Source organism: Strigops habroptila, chromosome 1 (genome assembly GCF_004027225.2).
Source record: "Strigops habroptila isolate Jane chromosome 1, bStrHab1.2.pri, whole genome shotgun sequence".
In the NCBI taxonomy this organism is placed as follows: domain Eukaryota; kingdom Metazoa; phylum Chordata; class Aves; order Psittaciformes; family Psittacidae; genus Strigops; species Strigops habroptila.
Window position 1 is genome coordinate 61572352 of NC_044277.2, and position 20686 is coordinate 61593037.

Below are 20686 nucleotides of genomic sequence, written 5' to 3' on the forward strand. Positions count from 1 at the left end.
GAGAAGGAGGAGGAATTCTAGCTGGTCGAGGCCTCATTTCCAATCTTCTCAGTTAAATAGTAACAAAACACTGGGACCAGTCTTAAAAAAAGTGCTAAGGAGGGAAGCCTGTGTTACACACCTTAATTTGCCAACTTCCCTCCTTTATCTTCCCAAAAGGACGAAACTCAGGCAATTCCTCCTCCAAAGAGTGGAAGATGACATTGAGAAGTGGTAGAAGTAGTGTTAGAAGACCACAGATCAGAGGGAAAGCCACATCACATGAACAATAAGCAGCCCATGGGCAAAAAAGATGCAAACACTTGGAGGAAGTCTTGCAAATTGTACCTGGGAATGCTTTGCTTTCTGCAAGCTCAGCCACTCTACTTGTCCCTAGCTTTAATTTTTCAGGTGTGCCCCAAACAGCAGCCTGTGGGCTGAGCAGCCCCTCTTTGCTCTGTTCCTTCCCAGACACTCCCCAGACACTTCCTAGTTCCTCTGTTCCTTCACAGAGAGCAGAAGCTCAGTTCCTGAGTAGTAGCTGAGTTCGCCCTTGCACAACCCAGCAGCCACTGTAAATCTTCCTGGCAAGGTTCCTCTTTTGAGCTGGTTTACCTTCTTGAGCAGTGTCGTCAGGGCCCTGCCTACCGTATCCCTGAATAAGAAGTTTTATGTTCTCTGCTTTAGCTCAAATGCTAATTCCTCTGTCTGTCCTGGGCTGTCTGTCCTGAGCTGTCTGTCCCAGCTTGTCTAGCAGGTTGCTGAGCAAGACAGGATTCCACAAACCTTGTCATTGATGCAAAGAGGTGCAGTTGGCTTTCAGCTGTGCCAGGCGAACTAAAAAGAGGTTTGCAGAGAGCAAGGTATATGAAAGCATGGCCAGGATGCACAGCAGACCCTGCTAATCTGCAATGCCTGGGTGCAGCTCAAAGCCCCATCCAACCTGGCCTTGAACACTGCAATGGGGCAGCCACAGGTTCTCTGGGCTGTTCCAGTGCCTCACCACCCTCACAGCAAAGAACTTCTTCCTTATATCTAACCCGAACTTCCCCTGTTAAAGTTCAAACCCATTACTCCTTGAGGTATCCATGCAGCTTTCTCTTCTCCAGGCTGAACAGCCCCAACTTTCTCAGCCTGCTCTGCTGCCACACACGTGGGGTCTCTTACAGATTTCCATCAGGATCTTTCCTCCACTTCTGCTTCGTCAGAGACTTAATTGGTCTTTTCTGATGGCTGCCAGCCAAAACCTTCTGGAGGGACGTCCGCGGACATTCTTCACATCTCCCGCTCTCTCCCCCCAGTTTAGCTGGAGTACCAGCCCTGGGCAGACCGGTTACTTAGGTAGCGCGGTGCTGCCCTCCACGAGGCTGACCCGGACGCATCCCGGCGGTGTTTCCTGGGAAACCCGGGCAGCCCGTCCCGGCGGCAGCGGGCGGCAGGTGGCAGCGTCGCTCCGCCGTTCCCGCTCCGAGCCGCCGCGGTCCCGGGTTCTGCCGTGCCGCTGCGGGTCCGGCTCTGGGCGCGATTCCTCATGTGCTTGAGTTACTGAATATATTAAAAGCAATCACAGCACCCGCTGCAATAAAGGCAGGCTGGGGTTGGGGTTTTTGCTGCATGAATTTGGTTGGAAATGTAATTTGGAAGGGATTTAGCTGAGCCCGTGCAAATATAGAGTGAGGTAAAGTGCTGAGAACAGTGAGTGGATATATATTCTGTCTTGTCCTCTTTAGGTGAGCCCAGGGGCTACACCTACAGCTGCCACAAACTCTGCAGCTTCAGGACTGCTGCTTTATCCATACCTGCATCCAAAGTTCACACTAAACATCGACTCCAGAAAACAAATTAATAACAAGGCAATTTATGACACGAAAAGCTTGCATTTCTTAAATTGTGCTGGCCAATACAGTTCTCAACCTTGTTTTGTAGTGCTGACTCAATAGTTAGATATCCTCACTGGCCTTGGGCACAGTGAGAAGGTGCTAGATACCTGTAAGTGTACTGACTGGTGTCTAGGAATGAGCTGGGAGCCAAAGATGGCAGAGGAGGAGACCTATGGCCACAGCACCAGTGGGAATCGGGGCTGGGAGGCTGCTTCAGAGCAATTCGGCTGGATCTGTAGCACTTGCTCCCATCTGAGAGGAAACAATGTCCTGCCTGACTGCATTAGGGATGTAGATGGCTTCCTCTCTCCTCCTGCCTCCCCTTTCCTTCATTCTTCCACATTTACTTAGGCTTTCTGCAAAACAGAGAAGAAACCCCCTGCAACAGTGAGTTGACTATTGGTGGGGAGGGCAGTGGCAAATCACTACATACAACTATCTATCCCACATGTTTCTTCCATGAAACAAATAGCTTACAGTTCCTTGCATTATCTGTGTCGATGTTGTGCACAGGCTGAGCCTCCTCTTAGAAGCATCAATACAAAAGCTACATCAATGTAAGAATCATGGAGGGGACTTAACCCTGTCCCTCCATTACAGGCACACTACCAAACGCCTCACTCCAGACAGAGTTACACTGTGGCAAATGTGTTGAGTCACGACCCCAGAGGTATTTAAAAGACATGTACATATGGCACTTGGGGACATAGTTTAGTGGTGGACTTGGCAGCGCTAGGTTAATGGTTGGACTCTACGATCTTAAAGGTCTTTTCCAACCTAAACTATTCTGCGATTCAATGATTCTGTGAATTGTTTCTTCAACAAACAAGCTATTTATCTCCTATATTTGATAATTAGTAATATGCTGTGTCTCTTTTGGCTGCTTGCCCACTTCCCTTGGCAAGTGCAGAGCTTTCATATAAAGCCCAAAGACTCTTATTCAATTATTTTGGTTTGTCCTCTCTCTCCTTTTCAGGGTTGGGAATTGCTAGTGAACACAGTGCCTTCAGGCTGTAATTTCCTGTTGCATATTTTCTGAAACCATGTGAGGAATTGCTCTTGATGAGCTTTCCAGGAGCCTGCTACAATTGAACTTGTCTCATTATCAGCCAGAAATAGCCTTCAGCTTCTTGCCATCCTTTTTCTCTCGCAGGTCAGGATTGTTTTATTTTCCCTTCCTGGGATTCGAATGCTGATATGGGTCATGGAGTATCTGAAGGTAAGTGGCACAAGTTCATCTGGGCTGGCACAGAAAGAGGGCAGGAAGAAAAGGCTCTGAGCACTATGGATATTTCATGAAGACTTTATATGGTGCTTATGTCCTAGACCGGGGCCTACCAAGTGATGGTCTAGGAGGCAGCGGTAGCTGTTCATGAGTGTGTATCACCCTTGTGCTAATCTTCAGCAAAGAGATGATCTGGTGGACAGAAGTGACTGAGAAATTCCTAGGGCTGAAGGTGGCAGATGGCCCAAAGAGGATCAGCAAGGCTGCAAAGGGTCATTCTGTGCTCTTCTGGCTCATGCAGTGGAGCAGATTGACGAGATGCCCCAGCTGTGCTTGAACCAAGTAGAGGACTCTAACTTAGGGCCAGAAGGAGCATTCAGCAACGTAGAGTTGATTTTTGCAGACCAGTATGTGTACCGATATGCCCTGCCTACTGCACAGACAGCTGAAAGGTACATCGTTTCGAGGAATGTGGTCATCATTTCTGGAGGCTGCTTTATAGCTGAACAAGGCCGTGTTCACTGCCCTGTATGCATGTATGCTTTTATGATCTTTTTTCTTAGCTCAGCTGCTTATTCTCCCACCCCTCTGGGTGTGGTGCTTCAGGTGTTTGCGGGGCCATGCTGTAGCCTACAGAAGCCTCACTAGGAAGATTCGGGCTGAAGGTGATGGTGATGCTTTCCTTCTTTTCCGAGGACTAGGTTAGAAAAAGGCGATTTATGACCATGTTTGTAAAGCTGGGCAGCTATCCGAAGGGTGATGAAGAGATCCTTTTCCTGGGTTTATGTGGTGTAAATGGCCTGAAGTGGTCTATAGGGACTTTGAAATTCTCTTTCTGACTGCTGAGAGATCCCCTCTCTGAAATGGCAATAAGCACTGTAGCACCGGCAGGATCTACATTCACTCTGTGTAGGAAAAATTATTGTCATGAATTCCCACAAGCACCATGATCTCCTGGATGCTCTGAGGGAGGCTGTGGTATTCACAGCTTTGAAAGATCAGAGGCAGCTTGAAAGCTCATCATTCTTTTCTTCAGTCCTTGGACTGCAAGCTTTGTGCTGTCTCAAGGCACAGCTTAATATTGCTGTGCCTCTGCGAGCTAAAACAGGGTCTCGCCACCTGTACGCTACCTTCCACACAGCTTCTCTGTCCATCTCCTCTTTCAAATAATAGGATTAATGAGCAGAACTGAGTATTTGTGTTTATGTATAGAATCTCCCATCCATTTATCAAGGACGTGTCCAAAAGCTTTAGAAACTGTCTTACAAACTTCTATAAAATTGAACACTAGAAAACCTCAGTGATTGTTTCCACCTCACTGTAGCTTGTGTTTCAGCATGCCACTGTACTCAGGGAAATGTATTATAGATGTTAGCAATTGTTTCTCTATGCCCATCACAATAGCTGAAGAGTTAAAATTGGTAATGATCTTTCCAGCAGCCTAGCTATTTTTTAGCTGCTCACTGAGGCCATTAATCAACACACCCAAGACTGCTTGAGCAACATTTACTAGCAATTAACCTATGGTTATGGGAGTATTTTTCCCCTGTTATGTTTCTATTCTAGTCTGCACATCAAATAAAAGATGTAACCTAACACTGCTTTTGCTAATTGAAAAGCTTAGAAAACAAAAGTTCTCAGACCTAGATGTACCAGCTTGATAGGAGAAAAGGGGGCATCCAGTATGCTGGAAATGTGTTACATTAAATCCTTTCCCAGATTACTGAACATTAGCTGCGCTCTTCCTTTCCACTTGCTTTTCCTAATGTTATATACGTGATAGGACACACACCTGAGGTGTGTTGCAGTTAGCCAATATGTATTTTAAAAGACATATTGAAAGACTCCCTTGGGAAGAAAAGGAAATATATGTATGTTCTCCCGAACTTTACACTGCCCCACTTTTTCTCTGTTCTCATTCCTCAAGCACTGAAGTTGTATCACCTCAATTTTCACTAGCAAGATAGAGGACCAAAATATTTCTAATCTTACTCCAGTGGTGACAGTGAAGTTACAGCTGGGGTAATCTTCACCTGTAATGTTTTCTACTGTCTACAAACTTTATTTGACTGATAAATGTTAGTGTGGGATTTAATGGAGTTTATTTCACGGGGCCTTGAGCAGCCTGGTCTAGTGGAAGGTGTCCCTGCTTGGAACTAGATGACCTTTAAGGTCCCTTCCAACTCAAACCAATCTATGATTCTGTGATTCTATGAAATGGAAGAAACAGTTTGACTCCAAAATTACTGCAGGGGACTATTCTGGGTTATAGGACTTGGCAAGATGGCAAGCTAAAAATGTCAAAAGGAACGAACATACACCATGAGCAGAGTTGGTGCAGTGTCCTAGGTGTGTTGATATGACTGCATAGGACTGGTATCTCCCATCCCAGCATCCACTGGCAGTTCTATATGGAGATGGTCTAAAAGCCTTAATGTTGCCTAAAGCTAGAGGAATGCCACATCCTGTAATTGTGATCAGAAGCAGCTTCGACAAAGTAGCACATGCACCAACAGCCAGTTTGCACCAGCGTACCCACTGCTATTAGCCTTAGTGAAAAGGCAGAGGCTGGAGCAATGAACGGAGACTTGTCTATGTGCAAAGGAGCTGTTTTCACGCGTATATCCTTCTGCTGGCTATATTTCAGGAGTGCAAGAGGAAATAGTGCAGTCCTTTAGTACAACCAGTAGTAGCTTTAGATCCTAGAAGCAGAGGAAGGGCTTGTAAAATAAATCTTACCTGCCATGCCTTACAGCTTGTTTGCATCACTAATATGTACTTTTTTGATATTGAAGATAGGAAGATAGTAATAAACTCATTACTAAAGTATCAACAGCAGAATTATTTTCTTTTCTTGTGACCCCAACATTTCATGTTTGCTGTCCATTTTCCTTCACGCAAGTCCCTGCAGGGAATGTCATTGTACTCTGCCTCAGGTTGCCAATTTTTGCAGCATTTGTCATTCAGCCATGCAATTCTAACAGGCAGAACTGTAAGAGAAGCCTAAATATAGTGATCCTCTTGGCCCTAGTTTATGTCAGAGACAATGCCAGTTTCTAGCCCATGTCATTGTGGGGGAAGGAGACTTCAACATGTGACACAGAAGAGAACAAAAGAAGATGTCTCCAAACACACTTAGCATAACTCTCTTGCTTTCTTTTGGAGTATGACTCATGAGTTTTAAGTGATCAGTAGAACCTCCGCTTCATTAACCCTCCACTCAAAATAGTCCTGTTACCTCTGATAAGAGAGGAGAATGTCACTTTATTGAGCATGGTTGATGTTATCATCTACACCAGAGTGGAAAAGCAGGAAAAAAGCGGGCAGGCCCCATGCATTGAAATGGGGCAGTTTAGGTCCCCCATTCCATTTGCTGAGCTCATTTAATACCTCTAATTCTGGCGAGTGTGATCTTCTCAAGCATTTGTAACATGGTTGGTGATTTCGGGCTGAGGGGCAGACCTTTCCAAGTGAGCGGTACAAGCTGAGTTACAGAAACAAAGGCTGACACCAGGTCTGAGTGTAATGCAACCTAATTAAAATTAAGAATGGTTGGGAACATGCTTGGCTATATTCTGCAGGCAATGAAAGGCTATTTTCCTAAAAATGCTATCTCGATGATTTGCCCCATTTATATTCTTGTCTTTTCATTTATTAGTTACCTAAACCTTATAAAGCAGAGCTTTCTCCATCCTCATCAGGCAGGTATGTATACAAATGGCAGGTACTGATGAAATGTTTACTGAAAAGATTAGCTTGTCAATGAGGCAAAGGATGGATATTGATCCCCCTTCTATGTTTGTCAACCTGTAACCTGTTTAAGAAACGGCCTACAGCAATGAAATCCAATCAAGCACTCTCTGCAGCTCCAGTTTTCTTGTAATATAGGGAGGGGATTCAATCACAATAAAGGAAATGAACCACTTATCATATAAATGAGACTAAGGCAATTAACGGGTTACAGGTTCCAAGTGAGGAGAGTTCTGGCTGCAATACAGGATTAAAAGACAGATATTCTGTACACCTGAGCTTTTCTGTGGTCTTTCTATGTGGAGAGGTTGTTATGTGGCAAAATATGTGGCAATGCTGAGTTAACAGGGTTAACAGAACCAAATGCAGTATGTGCCTTCCCTAACTAAACCCCTGTTTGATAACTTTGTAATTGACATATTTTCGAAGATGTGGCCAAAATAGCTTTCTAATTAATTAACACCATTTGTCAGTCCCCAGGGCCACCTGAAAAACAAGTTTTTAGTTTCATGAGAGATGTGAGAGAGTGTAGAATTTTTATTTGATTCAACATCAGAAGAAAATTGAGCCTTTTCCAATATGATTCTGATGACCCCACTTCCTTCCAGTAATATAGGTCTCAGGTCTAAGCTGTGTTTAAAGCCACTGCTGCAACTGCCAGCTTGTAGGTAAAATCTTCATTTGCTTAATTTGAAACAGCTTTTATTCGCATGAATGAGTAAGAGGACAGCTTGACTTACAGATAGGCTGAAGTAGACTCTCTCTTACTTCAAGCAGAGGGGCTACCCATGTACAACATCCAATTTTTAGGTTCAGATCCCTACCCTGAAACAGAGAAAACAGCAGCCAGTATTGAAGCATTTGCCATTTGGGGCGAGTGATCAATCCATTTTCTTAGGTCTGGGTTTCCCTCTCCAGAAACACAAACCTGGGCCCTGTAGGGAAAATATGAAATCAGTTTTTCCATTAATGGTTTAGGTCTTGGTGCTTGTGGTGGGTTGACCTTGGCTGGCCACCAGAAGCCCACCAAGCCACTCTGCCATCCCCCTCTTCAGCAAGACAGGGAGAAAATAGGCTGGAAAGCTCATGGGTCAAGGTAAGGACACCAACTACTATCACTGGCCAAACAGACTTGACTTGAGGAAATGAATTTAATTTGCTGCCAACTAATATCAGAGAAGGATAGTGAGAAGTAAAAACAAAACTAAAAGCACCTTCTCCCTGCCTCCACCCTGCTTGTGGTGCCTTCTTACAAAAGCCACCCCTGCAGCTCCCCACTGCCAGAAACTTGCCACATAAATCCAACACAGTACTTCAGTGTTTTCCAGCTATAAAAGTATGTCACTGCAAGCACCTGATCAGTGCTTAACCTAGAGAAGGGTGTTTTCTTTTTACTCTTGCATCTCCAGTGCACTTTCTTTTCCTTTTCTAAATATTATTCTTCCCAATGGATGCCTTTATTGCCTCAAATGTTCAGTGAAATAGACTTCAATTGATGCGCAGCCTTCAGAGCAGAGATCAGTGGAAGATTATACATGACAATCAGTAATAAGTGAGAATTCAGTGAACTCATCGACTTGGGGTATGTGAGGAGATACACAGCCCTCCATTCCTGCTCCCAGTGTGAGCTATTACCACCAGCGAACCTGGCAGCCTGTCCTGTCTGACATGGACCCGACACGTGTCTCTAAGTTCAACCCAACAGTCTGAACCCATAATCCCAAATCCCCCTTTGGGACAGTGATTTGAGCACCCAAGAACCAAATGAGCGTGGAGCTTTCCTTCTCCCCTCAGCTGAAAGCGAGGGAAGGCCACAGCTCCTAGCTGATCTAGAAGTCTTTCTGAACACGTGGCTTGCATTCATCTGCCTGTGTGACCTTGGCTGGGGAGCAGAACAAGCTCTTGTGGTTAGTTTACCAGCAGCGTTGGGTTAGTTTAGACTTTTTAGCAATTCACCTTGCTTAGGTTAATTGTGTTGTAAATGTTAGGAGCTGTTGTAGGTGTAGAGGTACTGTGCAGCAGCATCCACCCTTCTAGTGACAGCTGTTGCCACATTTACCACCTTCCAGGTCTAACCTCAACAATTTCTTTGTGGTAGAGTCAAGAGTCCTGAAACCTTGTCTCTTCTTTCCAGGCTATTAAAAGCAAAATAATATCAATTTAATTATAAAAAATTGTAAAATAAACGACTGGAGCTGTTCCTCAGGAGTTTGAAGCCTTTGTTTTATGACTTGGACTGGCTCAGACAACAGGAATGGGATCTGAATTAAAAGTAAATTTGAAAAGTTTGAAAGAAAGAGAAGGGCTAAATCTTTCATATCCAATGATGCTGAATTTTTCGTAAGTAATAAATTTAATGTGAAATAAAATGCTGAAATAAAGTTGTGTCATGGTGGTTTATCTTCCAGGAATCCTAAGTACAATAACTATGCACAAAAAAATTAGTATAAACATTGAAATACTCAGGACAGAGTCAAACCCTTGAAGGGAGTTATGGCATTACCTTGCTATGTAGATATGTTGCTGGTCCGGTGTTCCCAGTTAGAAGTGCCTGCCACTCATTTGTAGGAGCGAGGAGAATTCTACGCCTGGTTCCTTCTCTTCTCCCGACACCATGTCCCCCAGAGACCTACTGTCTGCTTTGTTAATGATTAAGAACTAACTACAGAAGGGCACGTATCAAGTATGGACATATTATATTGTGTCAGAATTGAGGAGGATGCCTCAGGCTTGTGTCCCCTGTGCCTCTCTCCAGTATTAATCTTCTCAGTGCATGAAATATTTTTCACCAATACATAACCTCACTTATTACTTCCTGCCATTAAGTGCAGCAAATACTCAGACACTCTTCTGGAACATTTCCAAATGAAATCACAGAGTCATTGCATTAACCTTTTCCATTATAGAGCAGAAGGAAATTAGCTATTGGCACACATAGAAATAAACAGAAAGTGGTATGATATTTTGCATAATTGTATTTTTATACTTTCTGACAATGCAAAGAGTTAAACAAAAATGTTGAAAGTCCTGCATGGTTCATTAAAAACTCTCAATTTCTCTATTTTCAGCAAAATAAGCCATCAGTGGTAGATTCTATAATTGACACCATTGCTTAGGGAACAAACCTATGAATCTTATTAGAGACAAATTCATTATTTTAAGTCCACCCTTAGGATGCAGAGCTCATAAAAGAAACCTCTGGAGGGTTCAGCTTAGGGGATGAGATGATTTCAGGCTGCAAATCTACAGATTTGCTGTAATTAACCTGAACTAATTATTGTCAGGCTATGGGTCAGACATCCTGGATAAAAGCCCCTGACTGGTTTTGTGGTCTACTGGGTTTTCAGTAAGACAGCTGCTTGTTAAACAAAGAAAAAGTACTGAAAGCACAGCCCTATATATTCTTAAAGTAAGATAAATCTTTCCACTGGGAGAGAATAGCAAAGTCTATTTAAAATGCACAATCAAATGGCACAACTGAAATATATTAATGTTTAATACTTTTAGTAGCTAGCTCACAGCAGATAATGATCAGTAGCAATGGTCAAAAACAACTCCTAGGTGGGCTAAGCTGGTCCCCATATGAAGTGAATGACTGTTTGCCTGCTTTTGCACATATCATAAGAAGGGATCCATTTAAACTTTTTTTGTGCACTGCAAGTACACTGTTACAGTCCTGCAATGGATGCTGCCCTGTCACTATACTTCTACTGCTACTATTCTAACTTACATGTTTTTATTTTGCTACCAAATATACAAACCTCTCCTAGATTTCACTCACTCAAGCCTGCATACAAACAGTGAGATAGATGTGTCCCTGGGGTGTGGGTAGGAGTCCCTGGGTGTGACCTGAAGGACAAGGGGCTCTGACTGCGCTCCTGGGGCTGGCAGGGACTGGTGTCATGAAGTGGTTTGTTGGATAGGTCTATTTGAGCTTCTAAGGATTGATGTTTAATACAAGATAATCTTTTGCTTCTGATCACTTCTTATTTAACCCTCTGACCCTGTAAATATTAAGAATAGTTTACCACGCATTGTTTCCATTTACCATGCATTGTTTCCATTTCCCAGTTGAGGCATTCTTCTTGTAACATTGCATCTTCCTGTTGAGAGAGCAGGAGGAGCAATGCCAGGTAAAAAGTGCCTTTTTGCCATCCTTCTGTCTAGGTGCTCTGCTGACCTAGCTGTACTGTGGCCTTACTGAAGCACGGGCCCTTTGATCTTAATGTAAACAACACCTTGGATGTTTACAAGCTTGCCTCTGTTGACTATTCCCTTGTTTACAAATAAAAGCTGGACCCATTGCTTTTGCTCTGCTGCGGCCTCAGGTCCTTTTCCACTTACACTTCAGTCATGTTATCTTAGTACTTCCATTACAAACTCCTACAACAGGAGGAAAATCTCCACAACCCTCACTTCACTGTGACTCACTAGCTCATTAACCCTCATTAGCTGTGATTGGTGTTTCAGATGTGGTTTGGTCAGGAAACCATAGGTTGAAGCAGAACCAAACTACCCTGTTAGCTGAGATGGAGTGGCAACATGGGATGGAAGACCCAAACTCCTTTCACATGGCTACTTTTAACTAGGAAAACGAGGAGGAAAGAAGAGATTAGGATGATTCTGAAGGAATGCTACTTCTTTTGTCCTTCTGTCCTGCAGACAGCACACTACCCATCACCTCTGCCCACCCTGGACTACAACAGGCTCTCCTAAGGAGTCTCTGCAATGTCACCAGTCCTGGAGTGTGGTAGAAGTGAGAGCAGGTAATTTTTGCAATTCTGCTATATGGGAGAAAAGCAAGCAAATATTTCCTTGTGCATTTGGATCAGTATAGGTTCCTCTGAGAACTGATCTCTCCCTGATCAGCGCAGCTTACAGTAAGAGCATTGCACGCCTGCTCTGTGCCTCTTTATGACAAATATGACAAATAAAAGCTAGTTATCAGTGAATGGAAAACCTTAACTGCAGCAGGAGAAAGCTGTAGTTATCATGCATCACCACTGTATGCCACTGCAGACTAATTACTCCAGTGTATCCCAGAGATGAGGCACTGCTGCAGCAGACCCCCAAGAAACACTTAGTTAATATTAAATTGTAATCTTATTACCTTTAGAAGTTCTCAGTGCTATTAATCTCACAGTTTCTAAGTCAGCAGTTTAAAAGCAGATTATCTGAAAATCACAATGCTGTGAACATTTTTGTGCCTACATCATTTTTAAGCACAGAAGCCAACAGGAGTTAGAATAATAATAATAAATTTATATTTTCAGTATCTTTCTTCTTAAGAATATTCCACATGTAATTTAAAATTCATCAGATAAGCACTGGCCATGGAATAGATTATTTTCAGAATCTTTTTATGCTAAAGATAGATACAATAAACATGAATAATTAGAAATGATTTATCTCATCCACTGTCTTTTTTAAGTCCTCTGTGGGCTAGCATAAAATTACTGTCAGATGTATATCCTTGCATCAAAAGGAATAAATAAAATGCACTACAGAAGAATTTTTGGGTTTCTATCTTAGAATAGATTTCTAGAGTTAATTCACATCCTAATAAAATATTTTTTGGAAACTCACTAGTGGTGTTGCAAAAAATCTTTGCAACACAAACTACCAGGACCAAATAAAAACTAACTTCATGATGACAGAACATAAAGAACTTCTTAAATATTTGTGTATAAATGCTTAAGTAAGCTTGTAAGTGCTTAAGTAGGCATTTACATGCTTTTTGAATCACGACCTGAATTAGGTCTCCATTTCTATTGCTTTCTCCTACAGGGATGGAATCTGCAAGAATGTTTTCATTTTTGGTATCTTCAATTTTCTGATCATTTTCACTTGTTGTTTCTATATCTGGTCATTAACAGACTTAAGCAGCTGCTCATTTCTGTCTCTTTATAATTCTGTTCTTCTGCTTTCTTCAGTTTTTAGTCTGACTGCAGTTTAAACTGTTATTTGCTCTAGAAAAATCCTTATAAGATGGGTGGGAAAGGGAGGATGTCCAGGGCACAGATTCCCAGTAAATAAATACAGAAATTATTGCTTTGACAAAATAATTTATTCCTAGAATTTTTAGCTTCTTTTATAGGAATTGTAGGGAATGTCTCCTCCATCTCAAGGGTAAAAGCCAAGTAACCTGGAATTGTAGCGTCTCCAAGAGCGGGGATGTTTAAATTCAAAACTTCACACCAAATTAATCTTGTACAGGCTGCATCATCACCTATCCCAGGGGAATTACAGATGCTCTTGAAACATTGTTGGTTGATGAGAAGCTTAACATGAGCCGGCTTCAGTGTGCGCTTGCAGCCCAGAAAACCAACTGTATCCTGGGCTGCATCAAAAGAAGCGTGACCAGCAGGTCGAAGGAGGTGATCCTGCCCCTCTACTCTGCTCTCGTGAGACCTCACTTGGAGTACTGCGTACAGTTCTGGTGTCCTCAACATAAAAAGGACATGGAGCTGTTGGAGCGAGGCCAGAGGAGGGCCACGAGGATGATAAGAGGGCTGGAGCATCCCGTATGAAGACAGGCTGAGAGAGTTGGGGCTGTTCAGCCTGGAGAAGAGAAGGCTGCGTGGAGACCTCAGAGCAGCCTTCCAGTATCTGAAGGGGGTCTGTAAGGATGCTGGGGAGGGACTCTTCCTTAGGGACTGTAGTGGTAGGACAAAGGGTAATGGCTTCAAACTTAAACAGGGGGAGTTTAGATTAGATATAAGGAAGAAGTTCTTTACAGTGAGGGTGGTGAAGCACTGGAATGGGTTGCCCAGGGAGGTTGTGGATGCTCCATCCCTGGTGGTGTTCAAGGCCAGGTTGGACAGAGCCTTGGGCCACACGGTTTAGTGCAAGGTGCCCCTGCCCATGGCAGGGGGGTTGGAACTAGATGATCTTAAGGTCCTTTCCAACCCTTACGATTCTATGATTCTATGATTCTATGATATCCTTTCCATTCCCCAGTCAGTGAGGAGGATGGGTGGTGCAACCCATGGACCATATTTCCTTTTATTGTTGAGGTGCCTGCTCATCTTTGGGAAGTGGTAACAGTAAGATAAAAAGAGAGCAACCCAGAGCCATCTTTCCTCTTCTTTGGCAAAGGAGCTGTATGACATTAAATTACCTGTTTACAAAATAGATTAATAATTAAAGCTGTATGAAAGAGGTGAAATGACTGGAAAAAATAAAATAAGAAAGTAAAATCTCCCTTAAAAGTTTATTCTTAGAAAGCTGAGAACTGCACTTTGCCACTGAATTAACATCTACGAATTGTTTCATTGCTGGAGACCTTTTCAGCTGATATTAAAAGAACTACTGATAAAGCTTGATGATGCTACTTCTGCATTAATGCAATAGTAGTTGCATGGAGATGGTATAGATTGATGTATTTTTTCTAAGAACTCTTCTTTGTCCTTTGGGGTTTCTCTAGGCAACGTGACCCATGACTACTACCAGCAAACTGGATCCAATCCAAATATTTAGAACTGTATGTAACTTCAATCACCTACTGAGTTACATCTAATAATTAGTAACTACTTGTATGTTTGACATTGTATTTTACACTTCTGCAACAATTCCTGTTTCTGACTGCAGTGTAATAGTTGAGCTCTGTAAGGGGTTATTCCAATCCCATAAGGGAATGGGTCTGAATCAGTTCCACAAGAGTTACCCTCTTAAAATAATTATTGGAAAAAATGAAATCATTAGTCCAATAATGGCTCTGGTGAAAAGAAACATAAATTAAGTCATATTGGATCTCTGAAACATTAGATTAGGCAAATTAAGCATTTTACTACTCTTTATAAGCCTAAATCTATAGTAGGACTAAAATGGCGCAGTGCTGGGTGTGAGAGGGAAATAACTATCAGTTGTGAAACATCTTTAGATTGTTTAGTAACATTACCATTCACAGCCACGGAATACATTATATTTTATTGTAAACTTCGTTCCTTAGAGAAGTATAAATCTTGAAAGTGTGTCAATACTTGGCAAAGTGAGTAGTCTCTGGAGGCAAAAAATGTTTAAGACCATCTATCAAGTATAAGAAGTTGATAGCAATTAAAATCAGAAATGTTTATGTATAAACATAAATTGCAGAGGTAGCTTAAAACTGGCCAGTAAAAATCTTGGCTAGGTGGAAATTCCAATTGCAAAAGACTGTAAAAAGCAGCATCTGAATTTTAAGAACTGGTTTTGTAGCATACACTCTTTTTTCCTTAGGGACAGTATTTTCTATAAAATTTTATTTCATTAAGGGAAACATATTTATTTATTTTCACATTCAGGCATTCTTAAGCCCCCTTCCCTCCCAAAAAACCAAAAACCATCAAACAACAGGTAAAACCAAGAGAAGTTAGATAAAATATTGCTTGTATTAGATGAGCACCAAACCAGATTACATTTCAATGCTCGCTTTTCCCCAAAAGTGTTATAGAGAAGGATGGGGAACTATCTGAAGTTAATTATTGTAGTCATTAATGATAAATATTTTTATAAGGGAATGTACTTACAACCTTTTGTATTACTGTGTATTTAAATGCAGTTATTAAGTATGTCTCTTTAATGCACAAGACCTGATGAGATGCATCCGCAGGTCCTGAGAGAATTGGCCAATGAAGTGGCCAAGCCGCTATCGACCATATTTGAGAAATTGTCGATGTCCAGTGAAGTTCCCACTGACTAGAAAAAGGGAAACATAACCCTCATTTTTAAAAAGGGGAAAAAAAAAGAAGGCCTGGGAAACTACAGGCCAGTCAGTCTCCCTTGGTGCCTGGCAAGATCATGGAGCAGAGCCTCCTGGAAACTAGGCTAAAGCACATGGAAAATAAGGAGGCAACTGGTGATAGCCAACATGGCTTCACTAAGGCAATTGTGCCTGGCTAATTTGGTGACCTCCTATGATGGAGTTACAATGTTGATAGGTAAGAGAGACTGACATCTCCCTGGACTCATGCAAAGCATTTGACACTGTCTCACACAACAACCTTGTCTCTAAACTGGAGAGGCATGGGTGTGATGGATGGACCACTTGATGTATCCATTCAGTGGATAAGGAATTGGATGCACAGTTGCACTCAAATTGTTGTGGTCAACAGCTTGATGTCCAAGTGGAGACAAGTGGCTAGTGGTGTTCCTCACAGGTTGGTATTGACCTGGTGCTGTTTAACATCTTTCTTAGCAACATGGACAGTGGGATCAAGTGCACCCTCAGCAAGTTTGCCAACGATGCCAAGCTGTGTGGTTCGGTTGATACGCTGGAGGGAAGGGATGCCATCCAGAGGGACCTTGACACACTTGTGAGGTGGGCTGATGCCAACCTCATGAAGTTCAACCAAGCCAAGTGCAAGGTTCTACACCTGGGTCGGGGCAATCCCAGGCATAGCTACAGGTTGGGCGGAGAAGAGATTCAGAGCAGCCCTGCAGAGAAGGACTTGGGGGTGTTGATTGATGAGAAGCTCATCATGAGCCGGCTTCTGGTGCTTGCAGCCCAGAAACCAACCGTATCCTGGGCTGCACCAAAGGAGTGTCACCAGCAGGTTGAAGAAGGTGATCCTGCCCCTCTACTCTGCTCTTGTGAGACCTCACTTGGAGTATGGTGTGCAGTTGTGGTGTCCTCAACATAAGAAGGACATGGAGCTGTTGGAGCAAGTCCAGAGGAGGGCCACGAGGATGGTAAGAGGGCTGGAGCACCTCCTGTATGAAGACAGGCTGAGAAAGTTTGGGCTGTTCAGCCTGGAGAAGAGAAGGCTGTGTGGAGACCTCGTAGAAGCCTTCCAGTACCTAAAGTGGGCCTACAAGAAAGCTGGAGAGAGACTTTTTGTGCGAGTGGTGAGAGTACAAGGGGGAATGGCTTTAAGCTGGAAGAGGGTAGATTTAGACTAGATATAAGGAAGAAATTCTTTACCGTGAGGGTGGCGAGATACTGGAGCAAATTGCACAGAGAAGTTGTGGATGTCCCACCCCTGGAAATGTTCAAGGCCAGGCTGGATGGGGCTTTGAGCAACCTGGTCTAAAGGAAGATGTCGCTGCCCATGACAATGGGGTTGGAACTACATGGTCAAGTACAAGTACAAATAAGCACTGTATGAACAAGAAGATGTGCATGCTCCTGTTTTTGGTCTAGTGCACAGTCTCCGATCACCATGTTTGGGTCAGTCCCTGGGGAGATGCAAGGAGCACATTTATAGCTCTGGTTAATGTGGTGGCGGAGAGGACATGTTTGGCTGTAGGTAAACCCTGCCTCTTCTACCAAGGCTGCCATGACTTTAGGGATCTGCTAATAGGCACCCTGCAGCACCACATCATATGGTAAAAAGAGTCAAAGAGGCTATCTCCTTCCTTAAACATGAGGAGGTGTGAAGAGGATACCAACTTCACATGTGACAGTCCTGAAGAAGCTTGAAGTGGGGGGGTTCTCTGTCCACCGTGAGGTTTGCTGCGGCAGGCAATAAAGAGTTAGCGGCCTTCCAGCCAGTGCCACAGACGTGGGGAACCTTGCTCGCAGCAAAAACAGGGCCAGGCTGCTGAGTGAAAGGGAGAGGCTGTGGCTGGGAATCTTTGAAAGGAGAGATTCAAAAGCCATGCCTGAAAGTGGAATAAAGCTACAAAAAGTAAAATTGAATGCTGTTAAACAGAGCATAGTGTACAATGTTTATTTGAAATTAATGACGCTTGCATGCCTTCAAACTGCATTTTAATATTTAAATTGCTGCAAATGTGAATTATTAAAGTGTCCATGAATTATGACCCCCAATCTTCCAAGTTACAGTGTTCGAAAATCAGAGGGAAAGAGTGCCTAAGTTAGCTAAGTAAATGAAATACTCTCCCTTTCTTATGTTGAATTTCTTCCACTGCAAGAGAACCTCTTTTCCCTCCTGTTCAGCTGTGGGAAAGACATCTCAGGGAAGGAAATCTTAGAATGGGGCCCAAATGAGGAGCTGGTATATAACTGAGAGATTTTTGTGTTCCAAATACCAATACCCACTACTGAGGGGACTGAGTTCACTCACATGAGTGTATTAATTCTGACATTAGCCAGGGAAGACACACCAATGTCAGGAGCTTCCTCTTATCTTTCTTACTTCCAGAGGAATATCAGTCCAGCAACTATTTCTGTGTCTATTCCAGAATGGTGAAAGAGAAGAGGGCTTTGTTAAGTGCTCCCAGCTTTCTAGAGGAAAAGAGTGACTGGACTTCCTCACAGTCATGGAGCTCCTGCTGTGTGCACATGCTGTGATGAAACCATAACACAAATAAGATGGTGAGACATAATTTCACTGCAGATTGCCGTTATACCTTGGATCTGTCCCCTGCTTTGTTGGAGGAGTCCTCGGGCAAGCGAGCAGTCTTCATTCTTTGGCTTCCAAGGACAGGGCTACTTACAGGTCACTTGGTAGCATGAGAGGTAAAGGGAAACTGTAGGAAGTAACAAAAGTATTCTGTATTTTTAAACTTAGACTTTGTCTTACAGTGTCTTTATCAAGAATTTGTGAGAATTTAATGAAATAAGACATGACAAATCAATAGAGAAAACATCACCTAAACCACAATGCAAGCATTTATTGTCTCCTTGTGCATTAAATTACCCAATTAATGTTTCCTGTTGCCTTAGCCTGTTCTAATAAGGCTTGACTGTCGCTTATCAGCCCCTAATCTTCTAAATGATGAACAAGAACTGCAGCTGGATTTACAAGAGCCTTTGGGGCACAATACCAAACTCCCAGAGCGGCAAAGATCCATCCTTGGAATAATGCTTATTAGGGGTTCTCATTCATTACCATTTACTTCACACAGATATCCACTAACAAGATCAGCTCAGCTTTATTATTTATTAAGTACTATTAAAATAAATGCACTGGACAACCAATCTCTGTGTATTTCACATCCCTCAAAAAATAAGCATTTTCTTGCATAAAAATGTCATTTCAGATAGCAACACTCCCTCGAATTGACTGAGTTTGCTTTGTTTCATGGGCTTATTTTTCCTGAAAGGGTGATCTGTAGTTTAAAACATTTTGTGGTAAGAAAAATGTTTCCAGAGTAACCGAAAGTAATTTTTATGGTTTGTGTGAATGAGTTAACTAATTAGAATAACAATGTTGGGAGAGAGTTGTGAGTAATGAGTAACTAACAGGGATAAATGATTTTTAATAGACAATGGTCGTGTCTTCAGAATGATAAATATTTTCATATTGTATGATTAAAAAAAATAGCTATTTTACTAAGAGAGACTTCTTATGAACTATGAGGTTGGTGGGGGGAGAGGAATAGATTCATTTAGATAAAATGCTATTAAATTGCCTGTATAGTGTCCTGTCAGACAACTATCGACCCCATCCTATGGGAGAAATCGATTTCTGTGCAGAGAGCTATGTGCTTTCTGCAGTGTATTGCTTCAGTGCTGTTGCTCTGTAATCACACACTGCTGCCTCTTCTCCTTTCTCTCTCTCTATTTGTTGTGGAAAGATTGATTGAGAGACATGAGGGATTTAAATAGCCATATTTGTTGTTATTTGACCTTTTTGATTATATTCTGTTAAAAATGTAAATACTTCATTTGTAGTAACGTACATATGAATTTGCTTAAGTGGTCTGCGAGTAAGGCTTTCAGGAGGAGACATTTACCTTTGTTCTCCCGTAGACCTGTAAGAGCTGACTCAGTGAAGTGAATTCTAATGCAGCAGAGGATGCTCCCTGCTTCAGTAAAGCCGTCTAGGCTAATTCTCAACACAACAAGATCTAAAGATGGGAAAAATAATCCAAACTCTTAACACCAGAACCACAGAAGTGCTGAAAAGTGAAATGACACATGATTAAGTATCCTCGCTTTAGTTTGAATTGGTTTTCCCTCTTTTAGGCATAAATACCTTTTGTTGGCTCTCACTAATGATAGTAATTTTTTAACGAGACCAAAACACTTGAGGTCAAGAAATCGTAGCATTAAAGTTAAAATGCAGTTTTAAATCTTCCTCCCCTGCAGGTAAGTAAGAAACAAAGTCTTTAATTGTCATGAAATGGTCACACGTGGTTTCTTATAGTACAGCTTCAGTTTACACAACAGTTTATCTAATGACTTATGTATGTACTTGACTTTTTCTACTACTTCTTGTCATTCTTAGATTAGTTTCATACATTAGTCTGAGTCACCTTAGCATCATCAGTGCTAAAGCAGGTGTTTGGATATCTGCTTGTGGGAATCTAGGTCCTTGCTGTTGTCTCAGAGTGTACCTTGGCATTTGCACATGGGGAAATCTCTGAATGGGAAAAAGCCAGAATAGACTTTCTTGTTCTACCTCATGCCAGTGCTAACTAAGGGCATAGAAGGGAATAAAGATCTGCTGGTAGATCACAGTTATACTTTAGTAGTCACAGGCTGCTGCATTAGGCCCTGGGAGGAAAACGTAGGCTTAATTAGAGCCTTGTGTTTATCCAGACTTAAAGACCAGTGAACTTCTGAGTCCACCAAGACTATGCCAAATATCCAGAGTTTCAATGCTTTTATTGTTATTATGCTGGGCGGACAAAGCTGCAAAACCAGAATTGCTGGTGATCTGTAAAAGTCAATAAAGGCAGGATGCAGCTTCTCCTTTGCCTTTTACTTGCCCATGTCCTTTAACCTGTAGTAAACAGACATAAAATGCTGTCCAATCAAAATCACATTGCTTTACACTGATCTTATACTCCCTCCCTCCAGTGTAAAGAAATGGCAGAACTGTGATGAAACTGCCATGAGCAAGGATCATTAAGTGCCTTATAGAAATTTAGCTGTGCTCCTGTGCATGTAGGCAGCTTTCTCTACCTTTACTCCATCAGCTGTTTGGCAAAGCTGCCGCAGCCTTTTTCAAAGGTGATACGA